This window comes from Anopheles marshallii, chromosome 2 (genome assembly GCF_943734725.1).
Source record: "Anopheles marshallii chromosome 2, idAnoMarsDA_429_01, whole genome shotgun sequence".
Lineage (NCBI taxonomy): Eukaryota > Metazoa > Arthropoda > Insecta > Diptera > Culicidae > Anopheles > Anopheles marshallii.
The window spans coordinates 87766847-87778491 of record NC_071326.1 but is presented as its reverse complement, the minus strand read 5'-3'; the positions used below and the strand labels follow the sequence as shown (position 1 = coordinate 87778491).

General features: G+C 44.4%; 1 non-coding gene across 1 annotated transcript; it reads left to right on the top strand.

Annotated features, from left to right (window-relative positions):
- Nucleotides 1-668: 668 nt before the first annotated feature.
- Trnam-cau (transfer RNA methionine (anticodon CAU)) lies at nucleotides 669-740 on the top strand. Its single transcript has one exon. It is a non-coding gene; the product is annotated as a tRNA-Met (tRNA).
- Nucleotides 741-11645: the final 10905 nt, after the last annotated feature.

Below are 11645 nucleotides of genomic sequence, written 5' to 3'. Positions count from 1 at the left end.
CTGGATGAAATATTGTTTATCTAATTGTTTACTTTACGATAGTGTGCAGAGGACGGTGCGTGTAGTTTTGGGAACAACAAACTGTTGCCGCGTTGATACGGTTGAATGGCCTCTGCAATGTGTGTGCGCCCCTTTTTTCGTCCAAGTTTTCCCAGATCGATTTGTGTTCCGTCTCGCGGGAACCGTTCCCGTTCGTGGCTGATGTTTGTGGTGGTGGAAGAAGGTACCGAAAACCTTCGCCGTGTCCGTGAAATAGTGCCGGAAGGTGATCGATCGTACGGCGGCGTCTGTTTTCCGTGCCCGTAAAGTGTTTATTTGTCCCCGGAAGCAGCGGCCCGTCTTTGGGCCGGGGTCACGAGGTTAATGCGATAAGAAAGTGATGGCGTGGAAGGTTGCTGCTTGTGTGTTGTATTACCGCGATATTCTTATCGCCCGAGCTTGGCACGAGAAGTAGTGCGTTTCGGGTGAGTTTAGTTCCCGCGATAAGGAGTTAATTGAATCGAAAAATCTTGGCTGATTGAATTGAATATCAGTTTTGTTTCGACAACAAGAAACAATTGTTGAGCGTCATAATTTTGATCCGCTTCTTTATGACATCCCGTAGGTATGCGTGAGCGATATCTAAACGAGTGCTTCACGAAGGTAAGATAGCGGCGCGTCTGTCACGAAGCAGAGTGGCGCAGTGGAAGCGTGCTGGGCCCATAACCCAGAGGTCCGTAGATCGAAACTACGTTCTGCTATGAAATTACTCCATGAGGGCTTTTTTCTCAACGGTGAGTGGAATTATCTTTTTATTATTGCGAATTATTTAAAACTAACGTTAAATTAGTGATGAAAGGTTGTTTAATTAATTTTCTTATATTTCATGAAGATTTTTGTTCCAAATCATCATTTTTACCTTACTGGATTTAAGTCCTGTGGAGTTCAATTCTAATCAAAAACTGAGTGAGGATATCTGTATTATTAGGAGTGTTTTTAGAATCATTTTCTCTTGTTTTTGTGCAGTTAAAATAAGCTTCCTAACTGCTCTCGTTGCTGCAACTATTCGAGAATTCATCCCAACCAGCGTACAATGGGATTGTTAGGAAAACTTGTAACACGCCCCCTTGAAAGTTTTCATAATAACAAAAACATTCATAGTGAAAATCAATGTTGGTTCTGGACCGCACGACGAGATCGGCCGATTACCAGGAATTCCCCAGCTGCCTCTCCGTTTGTTAGTTTGCCCTTTTGTTGTCGTATTAATTTATTTTTCGAAAATCAAACAAAGTCCGCACTCGACCAGCATCGAGGGAGTTCAGGAATGAAAACACCTGGAATGCTATCGATTCTATCATCACGGGACGAAGGTTTTGTGGTGTCCCTTGTGTAACCAAGGACTCCGAGAAGCCGAGAGATATAAATGGATAAGGGAATGATCGGTCAATCCTATCGCGTCCTCTACGCTTCACCCTAAACGTTCGAAAGAAGCATGTCCTTTAGCATCCCTGTTGTTGGCCGTACCGTGTCGGTTATTGTCACCACAAAAGGGAAGCGAAAGATGACATCGACTTGTTGTCCTCTCTTGGTTTCACAAAATTATCACATTATGCACCGTTGCGATCCGGGGACGGTTGGGCTCACCTGGCCCTTGGCTACCTGCCGAACACGCTTCTCTGCCGTTCGAAGTCGGAGTCAAAATATTGTGATGAATTCCATAACCGGCAAGGACACGACGTCTACCTACCACTGTGCTCATCAATCATTTCTTTTCCCGGGCTCGCCGTTCTGACGCGCCAGGGAGAAAAGATTCGTCCCTGCGTTGTAAAAATGGTAATACACGGTCGTTCGATTTTGAACATTCCACCTTTGAAGTCGGAGTTGGTAAAGTAAAACGTTCAAGCATCAATAAATATTTTTTTCTCTAAAGCTCCAAGTCTCCCTTGACCCGTTTTGCTCACAGCAGCGCGTACGTTTCGAATCGATCGAAGGCGGTCCAAACCGATCCCGGTGAAGTCGGTGCCCATCCTCCAACGGAAAGGAATCCGTTGTGCCGGGTTGTGCGTCAAAGTCGCCCAGTGCAGACTAATGGTTGCCACGGAAATGGGCCCAGCGCACGAACGCATCAATCCTGTGTGCGGGTTGTGCGAACAAAAGAATCATTAAGTGCTTTATTGAGATGAAAACGTTTGCTTTCATATCATGGCGCTCGTTTCGCGCTCAGCTCGCTTTAAATGCATTCAATTAGGGGTAGGGGATGGGTTAAGCGGGGTGAAAGGGCCAAACAGGTGAGTGGGGGGGTGGGGAGGGGGGCTTTAAATTAGGCACTGGGTGTGCGGTGTGTTGTGGACCCACCCCGCACAGGTGGGGAATATTAATAAAGCAAGACCCACAACCTCGCACACCCGGACGAAGCGGACTGTTTTGATGAGGCCGCTCTGTTCGCTTCATTGATGGGGTCAGGATGTCAAAAAAGTGCACATTTGTGTGGAGCGGCAACTAAAGAAAAGGCAGACATATGGAATATGCTTCATGGTGTACATGGGACGGGAGGAATGGCTAAGATATACACGAGCAAATATAATAAATGATGCGGCGAGGTGACAGGTGAGCGAATGTGAGCAAAGAAGCAACGGCCTACGTTACTAATTGTTTAGAATAATGTGTATGCGAGTAGGATGGAGTAAAGTAGTTTGTTAAAATGTAACTAAACAATGTCTGTGAATGATTCAGAAGGGTACTTTTTTAGAAGAAGGGAAATTCCGCAATAGTTTCTGGAGGAACAAATCACATCTACTCTGAGCTATTTTCTTTTAGTTAGTAGCTCAGAATTGTTCATGTCCCGAGAACATATCTACGCCAATTGCTCCAAACTGTGTGGAATATCAGCCAATCATCTCTATATTTTTTATTACCCTTTCCAGATCATTCAGTCGTTCATAGTACACAACAACAATTTAGTCCCACCACTTTTATGACGTCATTTGTTTGGATGTTTGAAAGGTTTCAAGGAAGGCACTAGACATCGAGACATGCTCTCAAGTAGTTTTAAGTTAACTGTTTCCCAGTTGACCTCAACGGGACCTCATATATCTTCAACGTCCAGAATTTTGGTAGCTAGACTCGAAGGATATCAACTTAAGAGGACACCATAGGATAATCCTCAGTAAAGTCTACGTTGGGCTGATGCACTCCAACGTGTGAGTTGCTACGCTCTATGCTGCTGCTAGTGGCATTTAAGACTTAATCGTGTTTAGATGAAACTCATTAACTCTTAATCGAAATACTTCTTTCATCATCTGTCAATCGTTGTCGACTCTCACCAACTGTTAAAGCTACCAGCAAGGGACATTATTAAGTTCGCAGGCTTGCAAAAATATAAATTACCACATTTTCCACCATCCGGTAAAGGATGATGGAGTATCGGAAATCGGTCTAACATATGCCCCACCGGTACGCTCTCGTGTGTATCTCTTTTCCATTGCCCATAATGGACTCCCCGGGCAGTCCCAGCTAGCGTGCGCCTCTCTGTACGTGTGTGTGTGTGTGTGTTTATATGGCCGATGAAGTCAAACCAATGTGCAACATATTTCATTTTCCACTCGAACCTACCGCATGTTTATCGCCTTTCGCTTTCCTCGCGCGCTAGTACAACCAAATGTGCTGACTCGGAATCCTTTTCCCCCCGGGAATCTTCGGGTGTGTGTGCATTAAGTTGTGGTGATCGCTCATAACCAATCCCGCACTACTATTGCCCTTCGCCAGCATGGTTTGCGTTATGATTTGTGTGATAAATGTGTGCATATTAAAGTGTATCAAATTCAAATATGTCTCGCCTCTCCCGGGAGTTGTCTGCGACTGGAAGCTTAAATAGACTCCCCAGGCGTTTATGGGAATGATTGGAGGGAGGGCGGTTGGCACACCGGAGAATGTTGAAATGTGTCTTCTCCATCTTCACGGGCATTCCTGTCTTGGTGAGTGGTTGGGCAACGGGAGCTTTTGGGTGGTGCACGTGCAACGTAGAACCGTAATCCTTACATCGAGCGGAACCGAATGGAAGCCGCCATCATGGGAACACACACACACACACACCGACACCTAATGTCTCCCGTTTTCATGCCTTTTCCGGGAAGGTACCATTGTTTCGACTCGCGTATTGCGCACTTTCGTACTTTCAACAGCAAACGGAAGCATCACCGGCAGCAAACGCATGGACGATCTCAAAAACTTCTAAACACTTGGCAGCGGGACAAAGACCTGGTACGGGATGGAGAAAAAGAAAAAACGAGCCGTTTACCACTCGGCAAGTGCCAAGCGCGGGGTCCATTACACAGGCACAGCACCCTCCCAGCGGGCAGGCAAATGTGCACCGAAGCACTGCCGGAACCGCACGCAGGACAGGGGTTAAAATATGGGAAATTTATGATCTTGCAAAAATGATTATACGCTAGAAAACAGCAGGTAAGTTCAGGATCAGTGCCGGGTTCGCTGTGGGTGGGAAGCAACACCGGAGGAACCCAGAAACTTCCCTGTTCCTTAAGACGCACACATTACAGGACCGGTTTTCTTCGGTTCAGGAACTGTCGTCGCATCCACTCCCGGACTCGTGGACGGGATTTTGAGGATGATGTGCATGCATAAGGCCCGGTCCCAGTCGATGACATCTTCAGCATAGACGGCTGGACAAAAGAGGAGAACGAGAACGAGCGATAGAAAGCAAGCTAGCTCATAAATAAGCAACCGGGGGATTAGGATGCCTGACGGGACACCACGGGAGCGATCAAACCCGATCCCGATCCCCTCCCTACTTCGGAGCTGGAGGATAGGACATGCAAAAAAGGATCCCGAACCCGGTGAAAGTTGCCTGGTGACAGAATGCAATGCCACGCTTTGTTCACACAGTGCCACGCTTCGGGTTGTGCAGTTTTAGGATTTGATAAACGAGCTGCCTTAGAGAGGGGGGTTCGTAGGGCAGAAGAAGTTGTGGCCGAGACCAAGTCAAATATAGAAAGGGTTTGCCAGCACGAAGGTTACCACTGTTACAGCGCGAGTTAATCGACCGTTCTTACGGGAACGCCAAACGCGGCGCGGAAACAAAAACGATGACATCTCAATGGGTTCGCGCGCGACACCACAAAGTGGAGCCGCCACTTTCATTTGTCTTTCGAAAACCATTCAAATGAGGGGTCGATAATTGTATGCGCGGTTTGATGGCCACTGGGGCTACAAGAAAATAGTAAACATATTACGGTGGCTTAATTGCGCATGCATTGTTTCTTGCAGGAGGATGCAGATGCGACTTGAAAGCTGTCAGTAACTGCGGGTTGTCCGTTACTTAATGTGACTTTGAGCTCCCGAAGTAGATATGAACCGTCTTGTCTACCTTTAAATAATAGTTTTTATGAGTTTTATTAAATGTTTTTTTTTAAGGTATAATATATAACGAAAATAGTCTTCTTAATTTCTGACTATAAGATTCTATTGATTGACAATTGCCTTCTGGCACCTTTTGGAAATTCAAGACCAATCACTTATTGAAATGAGGATAGCGCCCTCTGTCGGATTTCTAAGCAACTGTCATCGCTATTTCGCGTTACTATGCAACATTCATCACGATCAATGATTACTATTTTTTCTAATTAAAAATTAAATTTCCAACCTGTTAAAAGCAGGCTTGGAACGTGTTTAATAAGAGTAAAATATTTCTCCCCATTTTAATTGGATGCTTAATGAGTTATTGTGAATTTTATGCTAAGATTATATTCGAGTATTTGGAAATATTAGAACCCTTCTATTTAATTACGGTTGCTAATGATTCGAACGGTATTTTTCCAGTTCGTCAAATAGAATAAGCTAAATTAGATGAAGATCAAACAACAACCATTCCGGATGCTGTTGTATTAAAACGGCAATCAAATAGAAAAAGGCACAATTTTCGATCTGCTTAGCAAGACAGAAAACAAATCCTTTCCCTGTTTATTTTCTGAACAATTAATCATGAAACCTTTTTTCCCCACTTTTGCACACCTTAAGTACAGACACAAAAAATGGCAAATTCCAAGAGCATATTTGGCTGATCATTACATTAGCGTCCCACTCACTGCAGACAGCCTGACTATCTGCTCACCTAGCGTCAACGTCGTCATAATGATGATTGGATTTTTCATCTTTTCCAGTGCCTTGCAAACGGTTCTGGTTAATGTTTTGTAAAATGCGTACCGCGCCGGAACCGGAATCAAAAGCTAACGAAACAAGGTTCTAAGCAAAGCAGGTTAACTGCCGCGGTTTTGACATTTTGGAACCGAGATGGAGCATTCATGGGGTATTTTACATATTTTTTGTAAAATTTAAACAACGCAACCCAAGACCAGCGACACTTTTCGGGCACCAACAGGCTCGTTTCCATTCGCTGCACGGTTTGGTTGTGTTTAATTTTTTGTTCGCTTGCGCGAAATAAAAAAAGGTAGACAGAATGTTTCGAAATGGCGCAGGCACGCACAAGCAGTAAATCTACGGCGAATCTTTTGGATCATTAATTTCCCGTTGACTGACTGTCGGAGTTGATTTTCCGGATTCGAATATCAGTGACCGTTACCGGGTAGGGGGGGCCGTGAAGTGAAAATGTGTCTTTTCCTTCAAGACGTGTCCCGGCGAGTGTAGGCGTCTTCACACTGCATGCCTCCGTTTTCAGTTCCACCTGCCTGCTGAAGCGGATATTAGCGAGAGGATCAATTTTTTACGATTATCTCAATCCACGGCACTTTTTTGTCAGGGGGCTTACCTTTGTCGTCAATCTCGCTCAGGAGCTTTCTTCGAAGGCAGTAAGACAAGGTATCATCAGGCGGACATTTTAGCATTTTCCAGCACGCCAGAAGAATGATTTAGGCAACAACACTCGACACCGCCGGGGAAAAAAACGGTGCGGAACGAAACGAAGGTGAAAATTCGTGATGCCGTTGGAAATGATGGAAGGAAAAGGATTTTCTGGGTTTCTTTTCGGTTTTTCCGTACGTTCAATTAGGAGTTCGCTTCATTGTGCAGCACGTGCCTGCTTGATATTGTGGTTTCCATGGTTTGCTGCAGGTAGCTTTCTACGGTTTATTATAGCTGATCCATGATTAGTGTGCAAGCTGATGAGCAGATCATGGTGGAAAAATGGATGCTCTAAGCTAGGAATTATTCGCTCCTTGCAGATAAATTTTTTTATTTGTTTTTTTTTTAATCATCTTAAAAGAAAATGCTTTTGTTTATTGTTTGGCGTGTATTTATTAGAGAAATTGTTGTTTGCTACTTTATGCCCAAGTGTTTAGTAAAACAATGAGAGTTTCTCTTCATTGTTTACCTTATATTCTGGGTCCGCTATGAAAATATTTGTTTGTATTTTTTCGAAAAGATTATACACATCTGCTACTTCATTTATCTCCATAAAAGACACCCTTGTTCTGCATAAATGTGAAACCTTTGTAAACAAATAGAAAAATCCCATCGGTGAGAGTTACAGCAGCAATCCATCGTGCAGGGTGGCGTAATTTTTTTGGTGATCATTTCCATGACACTGTTCAACCCCTTTCCACTTTTTATGCGGCTGATTGGGCTTAATTTTGATGGATCACCTAGTTCGAATGTCACCTCCAGCACGTTCCCAAGTGTGCGTTGCGAGGGAATCTGGGGGGAGGGGTGCCCATAATTACCGTTCTTAGACGCATTTTCTTGTCGTGTGTTTTTTTTTTATTCTGCTGCTCTTTTCTGACACGCCAGTGTGCTTTATCGTGTTGGTAATTTCGGTGGAACGTGAAAGGTGAAAGTGAAAATTGACGATAACTATATGTGCATCTTACGGAGAAGAAAGGAATAATGGAGGAATGTGTCTTCATGGTGTGATTTTGCTGTGATTTTTTCGTATTTTCGTTCCCCCTTTTTTCCCCGCACGGGAAATAGAAAACTCAATCCCTCCATCGATGGTGCGGGCCGACATGACCACCATTTCTGGATGCCATCATTTATTCTTAATGGTCCATTAATGGGGGATTGGAAGTGAACGTCAAAATATTGTAGTTGACAGTGAAACTATAATTCCCTTACGAGACACCGAGGACACCGTATAAATAATGCCCACGAAAAGGGAAGAATTTTTCAGATGGCCTGGTTTGCAGGGGTAACGCGAGCCTAGCCTGTCAAATTGAATGTGGTCTCTAGCATTAAAGCACGCTTAGAAGTGGACAGTTTATTTTTGTAGACGGAAGACGACCAATCTTGCAAATTCATGCTACGGTTGCTTATTACTGTTTCTTTTCTTTCCGGAGCAACACCCAGCAAGATGGACTCCAGCTGATAAGCTATGACGCAAGGTGAATGAATGTTCGGTAATTGGTTCCAGGATAAAGGGCAGGATGACACACACACACACAGCCATGTAAAAAGGATGTCCAAAATTATTGTTCGTGACATCGTGACTGACTTTTCGGTTCGAAGCCTCCGGACACCAAATGGCGGCAAGATGAATGGGGTACCCTTGCCAAAGGAGGGGGGAGCTCTTTGACATTTACGTCACAGTGTAAACGTGTTTGATGAACGATGGCGGGCAGGCCACTGTCAGTGTATGCAAGGAAGATGCAGAAAATTGCACCTCTAATGATTGGCTTCCCGCCTCACTTGGTGGAAAAATAAACACGATCAAAACTCTCATCCCTCCCCAGTTGACACACGCAACCACACAAGGGGTGAGCTCGTTCCGAGAACCTCCACCAAAGGAGGGAATGCTTCAATCGACAGAAATTGTTATGCCATTTCGGCGTCTCAAGAATAGGACGGCAGGGAAAATACGGCGAAGATAAATTTAAACATAGCAAATTATATTAAATGACGCCACATACGGGACGACGTTTGGGTTGGCCGTAGAATAATGTCGCCTTTTGAGTTGCCTTCGGAAATGTGGAGATGCTGGAGCTTCTTTAGCTAGTTTCAAGACATGTTACGAACAGGTAGACAATGTCCGGGTTGGGGATATTGAATGGGGATGGATATAATTTTCTCTTCGTCTCTTCCCACACTATCTCGGCGTTTCTCGGCTTCATCTCGGTGAAATCTTCGGTATACGACCCCGTCAAGATAACTCAGTTCTTCCCGGGCTTTTTCTCCCAAGGACCTGCTGTCACTTTTTCTTTTGCTGTTGTTTACACTCCCCAAATCCACAGTTCTTCCGTCTCATACCGGGCGTGGACGATTATTTTGTAGAATAAAATTTTTCGAAACGATGGTGACGAAGTCATTTCCGTCCACCGAGATACCGTCTCCGGCGATACCAACGATCGCAAAAAAGGGCACCAACACAAATAGTGACAGAGATAATGGGTGGAAGGTATGCGATGGCCATGCCAAAGCACCGGAAAGGTGCATCGTCATCCCGCCTAACTAACGTTCGACCATGCCAGAAGATGAATGTGGTTGCAGGTTGTCATAAAAAAATAATACATAAATCCACCCAGTGCAGTGAACAATGAAGGGCAAAAGGAAAGTAATAAGAAATTATCAGCCCATTTGCTTTCAGCCGAGCGTGTGTGTGTGTGTATGATAAAATGCAAACCGTGAGTGAAAATTATGACAGGACACATTTACGGTCCAAACCGTTTTCGTCTTTCATGCGTGTTTTCTTGGCGTCTTACGTCTTACTTTAGTGTTCTTTTTTCATGCGTAATGGAAACAAATCAATTTTGTATTGAAACTTCTTTGTTTAATCATCTCAAGTCTTTTTTTTTGTTAATGTATTTCATCAAACATCGATCACATTTGCGTGGGAAAACTTAACGTTTCCTCACTGGCATCTTGAACAACACTTCGCCGTGACGTTTCCTCAAACAGCTGAGATGATTTGTTAAATTTAATGTTATGCCTGACCCTCTGCATTATTTTTGTGCGGTAAATCGACCGTCTTATGACTACGGGGAAGGTCTATTGTGGTGTTGTGTGTGAGGTGACCATCAAACACGTACTCACATGACTAAACAGCTTTTTCCATCGCCGCGAGTATAACGCGGGCCATCCCGCAGCGTAAAGCTTGCATCGAAAATCGATTATAGACATACATTGAATAATTGCTTTTAATTATGCTTGGCTGGCAGATTTCGTTTCCTCGCCTTTTGGTCGTCTTCTTTAAATCGTCTCCAGCATCCCATTGAAACATCAACCGCAGCGTGTGACAACCGATCACCACATGTGCATGTATATTATGCTGGGTAAAGGAATCAGGAAACCGGCCGCAATCATTTTGATGTTTCACAGCCTATTGAATTGTCACTTAGTTCGTTTTCCGACGTCCCGGAAGGTCGTGGCCATATAGATTAAGAGGGACAAATGAGCGATTGATGTGCCAGTCAACGTGCCGGTCGATGGAGGTGACACCGTTGTGATTCCCTTTCCCGAACCGAACGTAACGCGCGGATTGAGTAATTTCTCGTACGTGGTTTAATCGATCACGGACCATTTCTTTCGATCGGTACATCCGTGTTCCGGAATTCGAAACAGTTTGGACAGTTTTCCTAAGCGACGCACTTGGAAGGTGCGCAATGAAGCGGAATAACGAAGAGCTATAAAATCGTAAAGAATGTCGGTTGATCGGATGTCCACTAATCAACCGAAATGTTAGGCCGGTTTTTCGGTGCATGTCTAATTACCAGTTGGAACCGTGTGGGTCTCAATACATCTGTTACAATATAACAGAAAAATTAAGGATCCCCCGAAGGCCAGCAGTCAAATAAAACGATAAAATCTTCATGTAACTTGCACCCGCCGGAAAAGGAGTGCAGTGTGTGGGAACGTTCTTCTTGAAGGAAAGCGCTCACTTTATGGAGCTCTCCAGGGCAAAGGCTTTACTTGAGGAATCACAGCTTTATGAAGGTGTGATATGTAATGTAAGCATCCTTTACCAATCTTCCCAATCTCCGATAGCATATGTTTAAGTCACATTCGTTCGTTCGCTTGTGAAATTGTAACCGCACAGTACAATCGTTTGCCTTGCTTACCACGTGGAACGATACCCAAAAACCGCCAGATGCCGAAAGCGCCAAACACCCTCCGAAAGGTGGAAAAAGCGAAGGCAAGAACACCTTCGGAAGAATTTTATTGTGCTCAATAATGAACTTTATTGTGCTGTTCAAACGTTCTACGCGGATAAAAATGAAAAGCGTAACCATCGAGCGTAACCAAACCGATTTCTCCACGTTACCGAAGGTTCGGAAAGGTAAGGTGTGTCTAACACGCGGGAGTAACTGGCAAACCCAGCGCATTCAAGTGGGGGGAATAGGTTATTTGGCAGCTATTTGCTTAGAGTTGGGCTGTAAGCGCTCAAAACTGCAACTAGAAATACCGATGGGCAAGCAAACCCTCGCCGTCATGATCATCATCTTTTTTGCTCCTCTTTACAGCAGGCAACACACCTTGTCCAATTTTCAGGTGCATTAAGCTCGGATAAAAATTCCAATCATTAGCAAAACAAATCGATTCCTCTGGGTGAGTGTGTGTTCTGTGGAAATTCGTCGGGTAAGTGTGAAGAAATGGAAAGGCGAAAACTTTTGCGTCCATTAGTAGGTGAAACGGATCGACAGAGCACGTACACGCGCTAGAATGTTGGGCAGGATTTCGGTGTCTTGGACTTAACACTGGAACACTTC